The following is a 20,350-nucleotide window of genomic DNA, read 5'->3' as shown; positions in this document are numbered from 1 at the left end:
TAAGGTTTTGTGTAGCACTGAAAGTTGTTCAGAAAGGATCCTGAGCTGAGTCGTCCAGGGCTGTGATAATAATCAAATTCATTTTTTGAAGCGCTCAGGAGTGGAGGGACACTTGTCCTTCAGAAGGGGATAAATAAAAATGGGAAGATTTACTTGGAGCAGAGCAGCATTCTGTGTGCACAGTGTCATATACAATGCACAAGAATGTCAGAAATGGTTTGAATTTCCAGATTTTGTTGTGGAAACATCAGGCCTGAAAGTGCTGACTCCTCTGTCTTTCCTAGGATGGCAGTTTTGTAGTCCCGCTCACCAGCTGGAGCAGCAGCCGCTGCCAAGAGCGGGGGTAATAAAACACCTTGAGCTGCTGTTTTGTAGTATTTTGATTGCATGCTCCTGCTAAGTTTCAGTCCACCGCAGAATGGCTACCATGTAAATTACTACCCATTACAGTTTGAATTGGGATTTTGTATACATACTAGGTATAAGACTTTTGTAAGGGAAAAAATTATAATAATTCAAGTAGTTTTTAGATTAACGTATCTAGTGTGTGAAAAACCTGTTGAAGAATAGACTACATTAAAAATTTACCAGCCATTCAGTAAAAATAGTCCTTATACACAGACATTCAGTTTAATTTGATGTTCTAAAAATATTTTTTTAATTTACCCAGTATGTATTGTATCTTCAAATTTTAAGAAGCAGCCACTCCTCTATGTAAACATAACATATGCCTATGTTTCTTTTACCTCTATAGCCTTTTTTTCCCCAAATAAATTTATTAAATTCTGTGCACAAAATAGTACTGCAGCCTGCTATTTAGCCTATGGTGCCTTAGAGTTACTACAAATATTTAACAAAATGTACGTAATGTAAATACTGCCAGAAGATCACTAAGGCCAAATATTTTCTCTATTCACTTTTTACTGCACTTGCTTTCTATTGCTCTTTAAGCCTCTTTTATCCAGCTTTGTAAGTTATAACATTGTAGCCAATGTAAATGTTTACTTTCAATAAATCAGAATTTGTTCAACAAGCACTGTTCATTTGGGCACTATTTTGAGAATGCTGTTCGAAGTTATAACAGTCATTTAAGAACTAAACTGCATCTGAAGCAGTTCCTTCACTTTTGCTAATCTCAACATCTACAGGTTATGCCGTGCTTTTACATGTATTATTGGAGTAAAACTTTTCTCCAGTAATCTTTTTAAAAACACTTAGATGAACAGTAAAACCAGCTTTCCATGATGTGTTTATCTGAAAGGGTTACACAACTGGTTCAAAACAGAGATACTAGAATTAAAGCAGTATTCTGCATGGACAGTATCATATAAGATGCATAAGGATGTCATACATTTTGTAATTGCTTTTAAAGAAGAAGACCTCAGTTTTTCTGTAGAGCTGTTTTTGTCATGAAAACACAGCAAATATATGACAAACCATGTGGTACTTTAATGTGGCTATGTTTAAAGTATAAATGCACATCTGCAGCTCATAAAATATGCAGGCATTTGTGGGACTGGTTATTAATTCAGTAAGTGCACTATTTTTTTCACTGCCTATGAGCTCATTTTAATTATATGGGTGGATATGAAATTGTATCTTTTGAAAGTTCTGACTTTTTTTTTTGTTATATTAATTATTTTGTTATTGCAGACTTTGGATTGGTGAAGTCAAAGTGGTACTATTTTTTTGAATGCTGTTAAATATTTTCCACAAATGTAACTATGGGAGAGATGAAAAAATGCATGATGGCTACCCTAAATGGCTGATAATTTGTCTTTGATTGGAGTGTACAGGCTGGAGCTTGCATTCTATAATGGAAGAGCTATTCCATTTTGGGGGGACCTTGAAGCTGGAAAAAACAATGACTTCCAAACTTGCAAAACAAGAGCCAAAACCTCAGACTTCACTAAAATCAGTACCCACAGATAGCAGGAGTGACAGGATTTATACCAGCTTTGGTTTAACTGCTGCTCTGTTTCCAAGTCACTGCAATTACAAGCTCTCTCTATATATGCATTAATAGTCACTTTTCCATTGAGAAAGTTTATGGCACATTGTATTCACCTGTTGAACATTTCAGTGTGGGACCCAAGAGATTAATAATCCTAACATTATTTGACAGCAAGATGAAATTATTGATATGGACCAGAGCTGCTTTCAAATGCACACATTGTCTTTTTGACAGGAGGAAGAGCAGAAAATCTAAGAAAATATGGTCATTGGCAGAAGTACATGCTGTATTCATTAAACTTGTGTTTGCACGCTTGACCAGCTTCTTTTTTTGTGAATTACTGCGCAGTACAGAATGCAGCAAATAATTTTACACAGGTCATACAACCTGGGCCCCCTCCAAGAAATATTGGGAGTCTGCTTATATAGAGCTTCATTAAATGAATGTAGCTGAGGACCACAACTTTGCCATGCCCCAGCTCTCAGCACAGTACAAGCATTTCAGTTACTGGAGAGAAGAATTCTTAAGAAATATAACAAAAGCTTGTTTGGGGGCTCAGTGCCTTGCAAAAGCAAAAGTGTCAAAACAGGTGAAAAAGATGAACAGCACATAAAAAAAAAAAATCCCTGTAGATTTGAAATTGGCATTTTTTATTAGCCCACATAATACCTCTCTCAGGATGATTTTCTTAAATGTGGCAAACATTTTCCATTCACATTCGAAGGAGAGAAGTGTAATTCAACACACAGAAATTGAAGCCTCTGAACAGGGCATAAGACTCTGTTGCAAGCCCCTGTGCAAAGCGTCAGCTATTGGATTTCAGCCAGTAACTGGCATTTTGCAAAATGCTGAAGCAGTAGGAATAACACTAGGAGCAGGAACAGTGACTGCTGCAGAAGCAAGAGCAGCACAAGTCTCCAGAGATCAATATCTGGAAAAAAATACAGGAACTCCTGGCTTAAGGTTTGCTCAACAAAAGCCAGAGCTTATCATCAGCAAAGCAATTCTAATTTGTAACTTTTAAAGAGAAAGCTTTCCATAGTTCGGGAGAAATGCCAAAAACTTTTTTTTTAAAATGTTTTCTTCAGCCTGCTGTCCTGTAGCTCAGTCTAATAGCATGCTTGGAGCAATGTCACACTGTTCTTCCACATAGCAGGCTTACTTAGAGCAACAGCAACTTTCTCACAGATTTTGGGCAGAATGAAGAATGGCTCAGTTAGCTGACAGTTCCTTGGAGCCTGTCTCTTACTTTATTTACATATTCTGATGGAATCTATACAGGTAAAACAGTCGAGAAGACCAATAGGTGTCTGATACTTTCCTGCTGGTTTTCAACTCTGATCAGATTACTCTTCGCATGTGAGCTCTTGAACAAACAATTGTGCTGGCTGTTTAAGAAAAAAATCTTGCTCCTTCCGTCTCTCCTACACAAATAGGGTTCATGGGTATTGCTGCTCAAAATCATCTACCAGGGTTAATTCAGTATGAAGAAGTTTGAGGATGACAAGAGTCAGATCCCAAGCTAATATAAATATATATATTAATGCAAATATATAAGTATATATTGAAGTGTAAATGTATTTTCATCTATATATACAAATGTAAATTAAAGCAGATCTATTCATTCAAAACTAAAGATCAGTGTATTACTGTTTACAACTCTTGACAAATGCAGTGTGTTACAAATATGTAACTACCCTAATGTGGTAGCTTTTGGTAGATCTGACTTGCTGTCTTTTTGGCAATTATATGTTTTGCTGGAGGCTTTTAAATTCTTGCCTGGGATGAATTTCAAGGGGTCAGCAATGCCTCCTCTCTACGTGTTACTGCAATAGCTGGCATGTTGCTCTTCATGCAGTATTCCGTCTGTGTGAAATTGTGTTATTCCACTATTTGGTTCTTTATTATGTTCTGCAAACTTAGATTTCATGCTTGCCATACTAATCAGTAGGACATAAATATGAAAAAGGTCAAGTCTGTTCTGCAGCTGCTGAGCTGCTCCTACTTGTAACATATTTTGTTTCTGCTTACAAAGCATCTTGATTCATGGCTATTGTTTTTGAAGGGAACAAACACCAAGGTCTCACTTACTACTTCATCTTTTAACATTTTTTGTTTCTGATTAAAAAGCATCTTGATTCATGGCTATTGTTTTTGAAGGGAACAAACACCAAGGTCTTCAGATTCCTTCAGATACTGTATGCTTTGGACCTTTGCATCTTGGGGTTTGGTGGCATCTCTGGACAGTACAAGTAACATTTGGTCCATTTTATGCCCTGGTTTCAAAGGTCTTTGGGAGATTGCTGAACAGCTTGCTAAACCTGGGCTGGGGCACTTCTCTCTCTGAAGGCTGGCTTATCCTTTTTGTCCAGATCTCTCTTCTTTTCTTTAAAATAAATAAAAAAGAGGATTTGTTAGGGAGATGACCATTTTGCTGTTTGTTACGTTGTTTGATGACTTCAGATTCTGTATAGCTATGTTAATGTGACCTGAATTTCTGATCCATTGCAGTTCTCTTCCCTGTCACTCGCTCTTTTGCTCACACAGCTGGTTTTTAGAAAAGTATCAAATATTACCATTAAAATATAATACTGAAGGTATTTCAGTTAAAATGTAAAAATAGGCAGCCGGAAATAATAAAAAAGTATTGAAATTACAGTTCTGCAGTATGAAAAGTATGTGTACAAACTATTAATTTATAAGTGAGAACAAGAATGTGTGGCTGAAAGAGTACACCAAGAAGGACGCTGTTGAAAGCCAAGGAGTTTTATATACACAATTTGCTCTCCCAATTTCCTTTCATCTAATCAAAATTGGCAGTGTAAGTTTAAAATACTCCCTACCTGTAGTTCTGGCTATGTCTTTAAATAGGGTTCAGGTTGGATTTCTGGTCTTTCCTTCCCAGATTCTTCTTTTTCTCTGTTATTATTATTAGGAAAGTTTATTGGGGTCTTAGTTACTTTAAGAAATGTTATTGATTTCCTAGATTAATCTGCTTGAACAATTTCCACAAATTGGTTTGAAATGGGCTTTTACATCAATAAACTACTATATGCATTTGCTTTCTTTCCACAGAGATTTTTTTACATTTGTAAACCCCAAGTCCATTTAGTTGAGTCAAACATTTCCTTAGAGGATTGAAAGATCTGATGGTATGTGTGTATGAGTTGATTATGAAAATTTTTGTTTCTTTGTAAGTGGCATTTCCATGGCCTGGGTAGCAGATGCTTTAGTTTAGCGCTACATTTTGTGAATTGGTCCAAATGAGGACTGGTCTTGGTTTTTGCTTTTATTGTATTATTGATGCACTGGATAGAACTAAAAATTCTGGCTGTTACAATATAATTCTATTATCTGTAAATTAAGTCCCTTTGTATAAACTGTTCCTTTATATTGACTGCTCTGTGGATCTTTAGTCACACATATTCTTGCCAGCTCTAGCCTGCAGGAATGCAAAGAAAGCAAGTTACAGTAGAGATTGTTGTTCATTGTCCATGCTGACTGGAAATTCTGTAGCACTTTATGTAGGGTAAACCTGTGCAAGGGATCACTCTAGCGGTTTTACAAGTCATACAGTTGTGTTTCATGGCCAGCAATGTTCTTGAGACTGTTCAATTTGCTTGTACAGGCACGGCCATCCTGATCAAACTCAGAAGTGGTTTTTTTGTCTAGACCTAGATCTTTGCTCTGTAGTGGTAAAGCTATTCCTTGGTGGAAGATTACATTTCTTAAGGTACTGCTGTGTGTCTTCTCACTTTGTACAGTCCGCTGTGGGGAAAGCAAATGCAAAATAAAGGAGGATGCTATTTTTGCTTGTAGCATTATTCCTACATCCTGAGTAAGTACAAGTGATTCCATAGCATTTAAGTCAATTGTGATTCATGCCTCTATATAGACCAATGTCAACAATAATTACCTTTGTTTTCTTTAACTATAAATACATACACATGCATATGTCCTTTTTATTTTTGATTAGCAAATTGGTATTTGAACAGAGGAAAGTGGGGACCTTGTTTTATATACACAGAGATTGTCTAACTTGTAAAGACAGCTGAACAAGTAGAGCTCAGTCATGAATGATGGTTTATTCCAGCATTCTGCTGAACAGAGACTACTGAATCCTGTGGGTGGTTTTATAAAAAAAATGTAAGCCAGCATTACTGGAAAGCTAAGTCTCTGTGATCAAAACAGATTCAAAACCAAGTTTCTTGAGGTGCAAGGCTTGTGGTTTAAGGTATTCCATTCCACCAACCCCAAAAGAAGGATTTGATTAAATACTTGTAGTTGGCCATTTTTATTTTTTTTCACCAGAAACTTTCTCTGGGCAAATAACAGTATCCAAAAACTTTTCTAACTGTAAAAACCATTGCCAGTTAATCACAGCTGTGTCAGTTTAAAGATGTGATTTCCACAACTTAGTTCTTTAGATTTATGGTGCTCTCTATGATTTTTATTTTTTCCCCACATTATGAATGCCTCATTTCTCTTGAGGGCCATAAAAACTTGAAAGGTATAGTAGCAATATGCAACACAGACTTCCTTGCACCCTCTTACTGGTCTGCATAAAACCTGAATTGAGGTACTCATTTCCTGCAGTGATTAATCAACATAATGTGATCACTTGATGAAAATCATGCTATAGTAATTAGATACCTCGAAGGGGGATGCTGGGGGTGGTGAGGTGTTGGGGGTGGGCAGTGGGGGGTGTTTCACTGAGCCCTTTCAGCAGTAAGAAGTTTATTCTTTCTCTGCTGGTTTGAGCTCATCTCTGTATCTTTATTTTTGATTTGATCTCAAGGTCAGGATGTTGGGCCAAGCCACCCAAGGGCTACCGAACTGAGGAAGCAACTTTACTTACAGGATTGTTCCTACAGTGTCCATACTGGTGTGAGAAAGCCTGGGCAAGAACTGCTTTTCCCAACTGTTTTTAGGTGGGCAGGGTTGCTTTCCTGCAGAGTGCACCAGAAAGCATGCCTGGAAATTTGACCATTCTTGCAAAGTCCCTCTGAACCAAGGCCTATCTTCAGTCAGCTTGAACCACAGGGTCTTTAACCATCTCCTGTTTGCCCAGCTGCGTTTGCTCTTGTCTCCTAGAGGTTCAAGCTGAACTATTTTTTTTAATTCAGCCCCAGCAGCTACAAAGGCTCGCTTAGGGTAAAGCATGCATTCTTGCTCAAGAAAACACTTAGTTCTGTGCTCATGTTTTGAATATTTGAATAGAAGTTGTTTTGTCAATGCTGTCTTGGAAGCATACCCTGTCATGGCCGCAAAAACGATCAGAGGGCTAGAGCACCTCTCCTGTGAGGACAGGCTGGGAGAGCTGGGGTTGTTTGACCTGGAGAACAGAAGGCTCCAGGGAGACCTTACTGCAGCCTTCCAGTGCCTAAAGGAGGGCTTATAAGAAAGACGGGGACATGTTGCCTTTTACAGGCACGCGGCCTAGCAACAGGGACAGACTTTTTAGTAGGGCCTGTAGCAGTACGTTAGAGGGTAATTTAAAGGTTTTAAACTAACGGAGGCTAGATTCAGACTAGATATAAGGAAGAAATTTTTTATAATGAGGGTGATGAGACAATGGAACAGATTGCCCAGAGAGGTGGTAGATGCTCCATCCCTGGAAAAATTCAAGGTCGGGTTGGATTGGACTCTGAGCAACCTCATCCACTAAAAGATGTTTCCTGCTTTTTGCAGGAAGGTTGGACTGGGTGACCTTTAAAGGTCCCTTCCAACCCAAACTAATCTGTGATTCTATGGAGAGCACAATCAGGCAAGATCACCTTGCTATGTCCAAATTACCTTTCCTGGGCAACCTCTGTGGACTAAAAGCCCAGCTCCTCACCTTTCCCTGTACTGCTTAGACAGTATTGCCTCTGCCTTTTCCTACTTAGACTCACAGGAATTTCACATGCAAAGTGGCCGTGCTGCCTGGGGCACAGGCCCTGGCCCAGCATCAGAAGGGCTGGCGTTTCTGGCAGCTGTGTTTGTCGTGTCACCAGAGAAGTCACCAGCCACACATTGTTGTTCAAATTATTCTTGTCCTGTGTAAAAGATATAAGTGCATAGGAAAATAAACAAAATGTGTAAACTCCCTGCTGGACTTAGGGAGTGATACTTTTGAGATCTAACACCAGCATTGCAGTAGCAAAAATGTAACAGCCTGAGCTTTCAAACACTTGTCAAATTCTTGCTCACCTCGGCATAATCAGATCTGGATTCTCATCAGTGCTATGTGAGATGAATGCACTACACTGTTTCCTCCAGAGTCCCCTGAAACATGCATACTGACCTCAAGCCGGAGTGTGCCTTCCGCACGTGCATGCAGCAGTCCTGAAAGTGATCAGCCTCAAAAACTGAGGCTTTTCCTCCAGCCATGCATACAGTGTGTCATACGTAGTGGGGAATATCACTAAGCAGCCATGCCTGTGATAGCAGAAACCTCTTTCTGAACGTGATGACGCCCTGCGTAAAGGGTGCCTGAGCAGAGAGTAGCGATTCATGCTGAGTAGGAGGTGGGATTTGGGTTCTTCCCTCTGTTCCAAGAACCCCTTTTCCATCACCCTTCTCATGCTGCAGGGCAGCAGTCCTCTGCTCATAACTCATGTAAAACCACAGCACACCAACAAGCAGCTCCAAAAGAAGATGAGGACAGTGGCATACAGTCACACAGGTAATGCACACCAAAAAGAACCAAAAGTACAGCGAATGCATATTTTGCAAAATGCAAAGCCTTCTTTAGCTTGTAAAAGTAACTAGCACAGGAAAAGCAAGTATATTTTGGATTTTGTCATCAGTTGTGTGGGCAGAGAGAAGAAAGCTGTTCCTCAATAATACCTGCAGGGCAAAACAGTCCCCAAGAAAAACTGGCTTAAGCGCAATGCTGACTGTGGACATGTTCCTTCAGGTCCTCTCTGGGGACTCAGGCCTGAGAGTCCTGGCTATAATCAACTGTCAGTAGAAAACTCCAGGAAAGAGGGAGACTAATCTGTGAAAGATAAACCCATGATTTTATAGAACTAGGGCTGCAGAAAAGTGAGTATGTGGACAATGTGTTTTTTACCAGCAGTCCCAGTGAATGAGTGTGTTTTGGGTAGTGTTTGAGTGATAGAGAAGTGCGTGTGCAATGTTATATGTCCTGTTGTTTTCCATATAAATGGCAGTGCTACATTTATAGTTGCCCTTTTCTCGTAAAACTAACTAAAATGAATCATTCTCATAGGACTTTCGTGCCAAAGAAAGGGTGACATCTCCCCACAACCTGTTCTGTTCTTCCTGCTGAAGCGGATAGAAAATCTAATTATCTCAATCTAAGGAAGAAAACCATAGATCCTATTCTTCTACTAGTGATAAACTATAGTGCTTTTTCATGAAAGCCATTACCATCTTTGGAATTGTTAAAAAAGAAAATTAGATGTGCTCAGTTTTTCTAAAAGAATAGATATAACACATCTACCTTCAGTGCCCTGGATTACAGAAGTATTTCCCCGCAGTTGCCCAGCGGGTATCTAATCTCTGAAAAAGTAGCATCTATTTCATGTTTTCTGATTTTTAAATGAATATCTATGTGTGTATAGATTTATGATGTCTTTTTACAGGGCACAGCTGCCTCCGTACACTCTGGTTCAACTACTGAGATCCAGCTATCATAGTCATCTTCATGCTTTCTGCCTTGTAACCCCAGCTTTTCCAGACAGACCTTGTTAGACTTACAAAGTTTTTCTAGCACCTGAGTATTACCCAGCAGGGAGGGGAATAAAGATAGACTATAAAGTTGAAGCTCCAGTTTTGAAGTAATTTATGTCCTTCTCTCAAAATGGACTCACTTACACTTTTAAAAGCAACTCAGCAAATTATTTGTTCCTGTCACCATGGTAACTTAGTGTTTTGCTTGCTCTCTTAAGGAATAATGTATTAGAAACATATTTTTAACTTTGATCTCTTGCATGGTTGTAGTATTTGTTAACCCCACAGGTAATGGCCAAAAAAATAAAGGCAGCAATATTAGCAATCCTAGGTTTTATTAGGTACTATATCTAAGGGGAAATTATGAGACATGCAACAGTAGTAGTTCTTTTCCAAATTTGCTGAGCTGCAGGTTTAGATTTGATACTGTTTCCTCTTCCTACTTGTGTAGACTTTGGGCATTTGCCTCCATTTTTATTACCTCAATGAATTATGTAAACTTATAATTAGCATTATCAGCTGTGTTGAGACATTGAAAAGCATTATCAGATATGGCACTTGGCCACAAGCTATATGGCTAAAATCCATTTAATGTGTAAGCACTTAAGTACAGGGGGGGTTAAGGATCTCTGAGCCCTGAGGTTTAGATTTTGACTTCATAAAACTTTGATAGGGCTCATCAAGCACAAATGATTAATACATCTTTTTGGCTGGAGAATGATGAAATAAACTATCTGTATGAATAACCGAATATTTACTTTTTATGTCTGTGAAATGGACAGTTCAAAACTCTGTAATGGTACTTCATCTTAAACATTAGACTGGGGAGATTTGATTCTCTTGGAATATGGTACAATTCTTTTTCCATGTTCTTTCAGTGTGAGAAAAAGGGTTGTCTTTTCACTAAGATTGTCACCTAGAGTAAGTAAGTCACCTAGAGTAGGGTTGCAAGGGGATACCAGTTAAGGAGATGACACAGTACATAACCTGGATATTTGTATTTTATATGGTTTACACTTTAAGAGAATGCTTATTTCACCAGATTTTTATCTTATTTTACTTTGAAGGAATGCTAGCAATGGTCTTTCAAAAAGAGAGAAAACAAACTAGATGTATATTGGTATGCCAGAAACTGTTAAACAACTACATATTTCTATATATTAAACCCTGGCAAAAATTAAAAAGGCTTTCCCTGTGGAAAAACTGGTCCTGAGGTCAGCATGAGAAGTACATGAGATGCATTTAGCAAATCTGACTTGCCAAAATATGCTACCATCACACAAGGTAACTGAAAACATACAAGACAGCCATTCCCAAGCACCCTCTGGATAGTCTTTGTCCCTGTGTTTCTCCTGATTTATCCTTGTTTCTCTCTACAGGTACATAGATGTACAAAAGGAGAGGAAAGCTGGAGTGCTACCAAAAGTGAAAAAGTGAAACAAAAAATAATCTTTAACTGCTTGGAGATGTTTTCCAAGGCATAAGAGTACATATGCCTGTTCATTTTAAACATATACTTGCCTGGAGCTATTGCAAAGACTACATACATACTTCAGCATATTTCTGAGGACACTGCTTTAGCCAGATGCTCTAGATGTCTTGGTGGCAATAAAATTAATATATTCCAAACACAATGACTGTGGTATTTTAAATACTTTGTATAAATAGGTGGGAAAAAATCCCCAACATATCCTATTTGTCTCTTATCTTCCTTAATTAGAAGTGCTTGCTGCCCCCTACAATGTCTTCATTGTGGCAATGCTTTGATTTGATTGTATTATACGCTATATAATATAGATATTTCTTTTACTTACATCTTCATCATTGTTAGCCAGCTCACAGCTATGAATGTATCAACTAAGTTAAGATTTACTTACAGTACTTCTAAGGGAAGTATTACTGTTGCCTTCTATTTTAGAGAAAGGGAAATTAAGGCACTGAGCAATGAAATTTCCTCCGGCATGGAGTATTACCCGCTGTGGCACAGAAAGCCAGTATATCCAGGCATCAAATGAGATTATTAATGCAAAGATGGAGGCAGCGGTAGCTGGTAGAAGGGACACAGAAGGGGCTTGAGGTGGTAAGCTCTTGATTCTGGGCATCTGGATTTCTGGCATGATGTTTCATTTGTAGCTGAAAGTTGCCATTTCCTCGAAAGAACAGAGTCAAAATGTCAGGGTCTGCCATGCACAGTGGATAGTCAGGCCCTGTCATCCTGGGAGCCAGCTAGGTACCTGGCAGGTTTGTGTGCGTGTGTGTAGATCTTAGCGGCAGTATGTTGCCACTCAGAAGTCACTGCAAAACAGCTTTTCTGGTTATAGTGGTAGAGGGAAAACCAGGTGACAAAATTTTAACTTGAAAAATATGCAAAGAAGCAACAGGACGTCTTAATGGAAGCCCTGCAAACATAGTATGAGACCATTTCTTAGACTTGTTTTTCAGCTTAGCTTATAAATCATAAAGGTGTCCTTCTGTCACCTGCACAGCAAGTTCCACAGACTACTTCGGCATCATGTTCAGGGTTAAACTGCCTTCAACTACTTCTTCAGCAAGAAAAATTCTACAGTCTGGCCAAAGATCAGAAGTGAAGTTTTCAAAAGCTTTTGATGTCTGAGAACCTTAAACTCCACTTTGAAACCATTTTTTTTTCGGGTTGCAGCAGAAGTGAATTTCTACACATTTTATCAATTCTGAGCACAAGCATGGAGAGCTGCAGCCAGGTAGGTGCTGATGTACATTAAAAATTTCATTTCTTATGGCCCAGAAATGAAACTGCACAGGAATGTTTGGAAGAAAAAGCAGTTTTATTGAAAAGTGGCAAAATGATAAATCTTCAGGATGTTTTGTAGTAATGTATTGTCTTCTGTGAATTAATATTAGAGACAAACCGATACACTGCTGATGCACTGCTGTATTTCCAAATCTCTGCCTCATGGGCAGACAGACAGCCCTCCACAGTGTTAGATTTCTGCTTTTGGAGTGCTGCTCTGCAGCAAAGAAGACCTGAGGATACTCAGGGATCCCTGGGACTCTGCTAGGGCATTAGGAAAATGGAAAGTCAGGAGGATCTCAGGTTGCAGAGGCTCTGTGCCTCAGAACCATCTGCCCAGAGCCCCAGACCCCAGTCCTGCTACAGCACATTGAGCTATTAATTAAGAGTTATCGAAGCACGCCCACATCTAACATCTTATTTCTGAATTATTTGTGTTGGATTTTCCAATATGGTAGCAATTTTCTAACAATTACATTTTGCTCTAGGAAAGAAAACTTTTCATCACAGAGTTTAGTGTTGAGTGAAAATTCGGGCTTGAACTAGACGCAGTTCTTGAATTTGGTAGGTGGCCATAAAAATGTTGGAAATCTGGGCCATCTACAATGTGGCTCAGAGCTTTGGGAGGATGTTCAGGCTCTGTGATAGCACCTGTTACTGCCACTCATATAGCCAGTACTTACATAATGTAAACTTGTGCCTCTGGTAATTAGTACCTGATGGATATCACACTCAGGGTGTTTGTTTTATCTTCTCTCCTTAGACTGGTCAGGTCCTCTAGGATCAGCTGTACCACAGTCTTCGTAAAACAGTTCACATAGCTTCTTTTCATGCCCCCAAAAGTCACCTTTTCTTCATGTTTTCTGCCCCAAACAGGAGTGTTACTTGATATAATGTACCATTCCCAAACTCTGAAGAGGGTAGTAATTCCAGTTTATGTTATATTCATTTTTAAGAAGTTTTCTAGCCTGCACAAAATACATTTCTTTTCCTACTACCAACTCCTTGTTTATTTTATCGTTATTTTGGTTTTCTGGGAAAAAAAATCAAACAAACAAAAAACCCAAAACAATACAAAACAAAAAACAAACAAACAAACAAAAAAAACCCCACCAAACCACAGAACCCTAAACTTTGAGTTTACAGCTGTTTTTTCATTCCAGGTTATTTCAACACTTTAAAAGAAAAATGTCTCTTAGCAGAGTGTCTCTCTTAGTCTCTGTTACCGCCTCTCACTTAGCCATTTACATGTTGTTTTGTATTCCACCTCCTGTCCTGTACCTAGTCTGTTTGCGAGAGCATCAGAAAAACATGGTATCCGTGAAAGCTTTTTAAAAAAATTAATTTTAGAGTCACTGTTGTTGGACAAAATTTGTGCAGTTGTAATGCAGAGTGTCGTGGTTTAACCCTGGCCAGCAACCAAGCACCACCAGCCGCTCGCTCACTGCCCCTCACCCAGAGGGATGGGGCGGAGAATCAAAAAGGAATGTAAAACTCAAGGGCTGAGATAAGATCGATTTAATAATTTAAACAGAATAAAGAGGTAAGAACAACAATAATAATAACAATAAAAATAATAACAAAATGTAAAGGTGAATAAAAAAAATGGTAAAGCAAAAACTGCGCACACAAGCAAAGCAAAGCAAGGAATTCATTCACCACTTCCATGGGCAGGCAGGTGTTCACCATCCCCAGGAGAGCAGGGCTCCATCATAGGTGATGGTTACTCAGGAAGACAAACGCCATAATGCCAAATGTCCCCCACCTTCCTTCTTCTTCCCCCAGTTTATATACTCAGCATGACGTCATATGGTATGGAATGTCCCTTTGGCTAGCTTGGGTCACCTGTCCTGGCTGCATCCCCTCCCAATTTCCCGTGCCCCTCCAGCCCTCTGGCTGGCAGGGCCCAAGGAACTGAAAAGTCCTTGATTTAGTATAAACATCACCCAGCAACAGCTAAAGACATCAGTGTGTTATCAACATTGTTCTCACACCAGAGCCAAAACACAGCACTGCACCAGCTACTGAGAAGAAAATTAACTCCATCCCAGCTGAAACCAGTACACAGAGAGAGGCCTAGGGATATTGACAGAATTGCCTAAATGAGTTAGGAACACTGCAGTGAGATAAAGCTGCTTTTGTAAATTCTGCCAGGAACAAAACTAGCTACTTTTGTAATAGTCTTAAAAATCATCCTTTTTCTTCCTCTAGACATGCTTATCACTGATTCCTGTATGGCTCCATTTTGAAATCTGTGCTGATTTCTAAAGGCTTTTGTAATATATAGTTGCTAACTCCACATGGTCCCTTAACATTCGCTGCAACATGTTTGAAAGTAGTAACTGGATACATAATCCTTCCAGGGGAAAACAAATCATGCCTGTTTGTAATCATCATCTGAACAGCACTTATTTCCCATTCTGTGCAGTGTTTGAGATACTTTGGTGCAGAGAGGGAAGCAAAGGCAACTCATGAATCTGGCAGAGAGAGATCAAAATGGTTTTGCTCCTAGTAGATGAACAGGATGCAAAATCACCCTCAGGTTTTTAGCAGGTATAACTACTGGGAATGGGGTGAAGTTACCTGTAGATTTCATCCGAAGAATATACATCCTTCTAAAAGACATCTGTAAGGCTTGTTACAGGACTCACGGGATGAAACACAATGAGTTGTGCTATGCAGGAAACTCAGATTACATGGGTATGTCTGTTTTTCAACACCATTTAATCTATAAAACTTTGCATCAGTCTTTCACCCTTCTTGTCAACTAGTTAGAAAAGTGGTAAAAATCGGATCTCACAAATTTCTGCCAGAGGCACCTGCCCAGAAGTGGTTGATAACTACTTGAATGTGCAAGAACTTGCCCACTAGGGCCACTCCAAGCCCACTGACTATGAAGCAGAGCCTTTAGGGGGGCAAGTGTGCGAATACCAAAATGAATGAAAATATTCCTATGCATAACAATTTGTATAGGAGTAATTTAATTTGTTTTTCACAGGAGAATTTGCTCTTAATAAGATAAACTTTTCCTCAAAGATGAATAATAAGGTAAGAAAATACACCATTATTTTCAAATTATTTCCAACAAGAAAGAAACTGTGGGGTAATTGTGGACAGTCCTTTAAGAATATCAATTCTGTGCTCAGCTGTAGTCTAGAAGACAAATTAAATTATAGCAATTACTAGGAAGGAATTTCAGAGTGAAACATGGATCACTGTGCTAGGGTCACCTGTGGTCTGTATACCTTTCAGGTACTAAGATCTACACATTTTATAATAGAGCTACAAATAATGCAGTGGGGTAATATATGGCTAGAAGCTCCATATGATAAACAGGCTTTGACTCTTCAGCTTGTGAAAAAGGTGTTTGAAGGGGTAAAGCTATGTAAAGTCATCAGCATCATAGACATAGAGACAGTGAATAGAAATGATGCATTATTGTATGATTTTACATTTATTCTCACACAAATACTACAAGGCATGTAATAAAATACACAAAATCAAAGGTAAAAAATGAGGTGCTTTCCATCTGACTCACAATGACATTATGAAATGCATTGCCACAGGATGTTGTGAAAGCTAAAAAAAATAAATAGGATTAGATAAATTAAGAGACAATAAATCCATCACATGATCTGTAGCTCAATGTAGCGCTGTTATAATACCCGGAAGCCAAGGGGGTAAGTCATGGAAAAGAATTACAAACCTCTGTATTTGCCTTGTTTCTAATACTCCTCTCTATACAGCTGCTACCAGGCATTGCTATAGACAGGCTACTCAGAAGAAGATGGGACTTTTTTCTGGTCACTTTTTTTTTTACCAAGTTATACACCTGCACTGAAATTCACCTAACACTTTCCGATGAGCTCAGTCTTTGCAATTATTTTCCTATCATATTTGAGTGATGGTGGCAAGAAATATTTTCATTACACATTATACATTTAAAGTTTTCTGTTGCTTCTAAGAAAGGAAAGATTTCATAAATGTGCTAGTTAATGGGTTTATAAATCTATATTTTAATTATTACATAGGTTTTGGATGGACTGTAAAGAGGGAAACCTGACAGAGAAATGAAGGAAGCAGGTAGTAGCTGTCTCAATAAATTTATTTGGCTTCAGCAGAAATGCCAGGTTAAACTGCTTTCTTTGGAAATCATGTGTGTGCACACTTTCAAAACAATTATTTTATCTGGCAGCTTGAGGACTGATTTGATTCCAGATTATAATATAAAAAGAAAACGGACAGAGTATTTCAGAGAGGATGAATTCCTAAAGTGCATCCATTAGGTGCAAGATTCTTGGCACTATGGAAACATAATTCCTTTATTAGTTTTCTTTATATGGTCTTTTTACAAGAAAACAACCACTTCAGTTCCAGTTCCTGCCCCTTAATTCACCTTTCCACTCTCTAATGTTGACAAGAGGAAGAGAGATCCTGACTGGTTCCCAGCAGACTTCAATATCTTCCTGCATCCTTTCATCTACTGCAATTCAGTCCTCTCCCTTTATTTTATCTGTCTTCCCCTCTCTTCCTTTTTCCCCTCCACTCTCTCCATACTCAAACCGGAACATAACTCAATCAGCTAAAGATGTTGTGGCAGTATGCATAAGCAAGCTGTAACTAAGGAAGTGTAAGCACACCTACCGGCTCTGTGGCTGATAAAAATTCCAAGCCTTCTGCTCAGACACACAGAGCCCGATACTTGTTTTCAGCATCATGTGAAAACAAAGCAACCTTTGAAATGCTTCATAAAATAATTGCTTTGAAAAGGAAAGGTTGCATGTCTTCTAAAGGCACTAAAATTCCACAATCACATTCAATAGTGAGATGAGAATGGGAAATATAAAGGTTGTAACTTAACATAAATTATACAGAATATGTCACAGTTGCATAGGAATATATGCGGTGGAAGAGTTTGGAAATGAGCAAGAAAGTGGTTCAGAATTTTAAGTCAATATTAAAAGGAGAGTGAAGTCTTTTTAAAAAACAAACACAAAACACAAGTCATTATAAATTGAAAATGCCCCTGATTCTAAATTCTGGAATGACCCCACACAGAACTGATCCCAACAGACCAAAATGAAAAATCTAAATCAGCAATGTGCCTCTGGATTTTCATAATGTATATTCCGAAAGAATATGAAACAGCAGGATGATTTCACAGCTCTGCCCAGTCAAAACAACGGAAAACACTGTGAGTGCTCCTAAGCAGCTGTTGCTCAGTTACTGCAAAACACCTGAAACACATTACAAAGGTACTATAAATTCCCATTTAAAACATGGAGAAGATTAATGATTGAGATAGCAGAGTGGGTTTCATCTCTGTAGCCTCTGTCAAACTGCCCCAAGAACTGCCCAGGGTTTTGGAAGAACTGCGGTAAACCGGTGGCTGCCAAGTACCTGCCCTTGCAGAAAGAGTTTAGTGATGACTGTTGAGGTGTTTGTACAGTGCCTACCACAATGAAATCATTGCAGAAAGCTGCAACAGTATAATACTAATACTGATAATAATAGTAATAATAATGTGTTTACATTTCAGAAGTAGATCTTAAAGCCAGGAATACAAATACTTACAGTCAGTATCAAAGAGTACCAATAGTACTACAAACAGCATCTCTTTCAGATTCTTCTCAGGACCCACTTCTACCTTGAGAATTTAAAAAATATATACCAAAACACGTAGTGACAAAATAACAAACAGTTCTGATAATCCAGAATAGAAATGTTAATTTCCAATGCAGCTATCTCTTCTTTTGCTTTTGTAACAGACAATGACACATAGGATTGGTGAAAAGGCAGTTTATTGACTTCAGCTCACATAAGGCAGATCCTGAACTGTTTCCGATAAACAATCAAGTAATACATTAACAATTTTTTACTAGACCAGTGGAATGCCAAAAAAAAAAGAAAAAAAAAGAAAAGCTTTGCAGTTGGTGATGACTTCAGTAGTGAATGGAATTACCCATGAAAGCCCAAGTAGTTGCCCTGGATACTACTACAGCTGCTAACATTTTAACTACTAAATTGCTGCACACTCTAGAATCCTGGGCAATGACTGTTATCAGTCTCATTTCTATGTTTACCCGAAACAGTTGAATTTTCTTCAAAATAGATAATCCTGACCGTACTCATAGACCTCTCATATTTTCGAGCCATTGCTTCCAGTTGTTATTTTTTCCACACCAGCACTCATTAGCTGCATTAGTATCTAATGTACCTGGATATGTTTCAGTAGTTTAAATACTTTGCACATATAAAGACTGTAGCATTTTGCATTTCTTTCTCTCTCACTCTTTAAAAAAAAAAAAATCAATTTAGATGAGACTCTTCAAGTTCCTGGGGAAAGTACCAGTGCAACATTTCTGCAGGAAAATTAACAGTAGGAGGGAAATGCTGCTAACAATGTCTCAGTATTGACTGTAATCTGTAATCCTGCTTCCTGTGTGGACCTCAGCTGCAAATACTATAGACTTTTTCTTCCTTGTGGCCCACCAAATCCCCACACATTTATGGACTTTGCTTTTAGTCTCTCACGGTGAGAAGCCTCTTCATAGAACTAAACCACCCAGCCCCACTGGTTCTCCTGCCTTCCCTACTATTCCTATCTGTCAGTTTACATCTGTATTTTTAATATATATCTAAGGGAAACAAGCATAATTCTGTCAACATGAACAGCTGCTGGTTCGTTGTGATTTTTATGATATGAGTCATTGTAAAACATCCTGCTTCTTTAGGCATCATCTAACTCTACCATCAAAGACTATGTGGTCTGCTTTGGTATTCATATATACACTCTTTGACTAAGCATCTACAAAACATCTTATCTCTGGCACTGCTTACTTAACTTTATAGAGCAGTCCATGCTCTATAAATCAGGTTTCTCATTACGTTCTGTCAATACCAGTCATTACATATCAAATCTGGATTTGTCTCTAATGACCTCCAGATTCTTACTGGCATTTTAGCTGGTTTGGTTCCACTGCCCAGTAATTGGTGAACACCACATACCAGTAATCAGGCATCCTCAAACTTTTTAAACGGGGGCCGGCGCACGGATGCAGTGGCAGGCAGCCATCTGTGGCTGCTTGGTTCCCCCCCCCCCCGCAACCACCGGCGGGGAGGGGGGGGGGAGGGGGGGAGGGTCTGTAAATACCGAGAGCGGAATAAGGACCCTGGGGGGACGTATCTGACCCGTGGGCCGTAGTTTGAGGACCCCTGCCAGTAATGGTTATCCAGCACACAGGTTTTGTAATGGCTATTCTGAAGTCTGTAGTGACAAATTATATTTTTTTTACAGATTTTTTGCTAACACATGCTGTGCTGTTGTCTACAACCATGTCTACAACCAGGACACATTGTTCCTAGCTGGTTTGTTAAGGCCGATTTTTAAAATTTATCCTCTGCTTAATACCTCTTGTACTATCTCTGTAATACAGATCAACATGTTTGGTCTGCTTTGTTCCCTCTTTTTCATGAGACTTAGGGATGCTTTTGAACTACTGATGCTTTGCCATTAACTTTGGGCTAGAGGTAAGTTCTGTGAGGCTTGGGAAGCAACCTGTATCTAATACCATCATTTTGCATTTTACATTCTCTCACGGATGGAGACCTGCATCTTTCTGGGGCTTGTTTCACAATATGAAAATTAAAAAAAAACAGGTCCGAAAAATGTCTGAGCTAAGAAGGGTTATACTACATGCAGGAGTCAAAGACTTAAATTCTTAGATGTGAAAGGCTGTGTGCATTGCCTTCATGGTATTTTCAAATACATTACTCAGAACATACTAACTAGCATATTGGCTAATATGCTAATATGATTCAAATACATTACTCAGAACATACTAACTAGCATATTGGCTAATATGCTAATATGATTGGCTGCATTTTTAGGCCTAAAAGACTCTAATTATGGCATTGGTAGTCTTGCTTAAAGGATTCTGCACACA

This window comes from Falco naumanni, chromosome Z (genome assembly GCF_017639655.2).
Source record: "Falco naumanni isolate bFalNau1 chromosome Z, bFalNau1.pat, whole genome shotgun sequence".
Classification (NCBI taxonomy): domain Eukaryota; kingdom Metazoa; phylum Chordata; class Aves; order Falconiformes; family Falconidae; genus Falco; species Falco naumanni.
The sequence above is the reverse complement of the archived record's forward strand: the minus strand, read 5'-3'. Positions refer to the sequence as shown.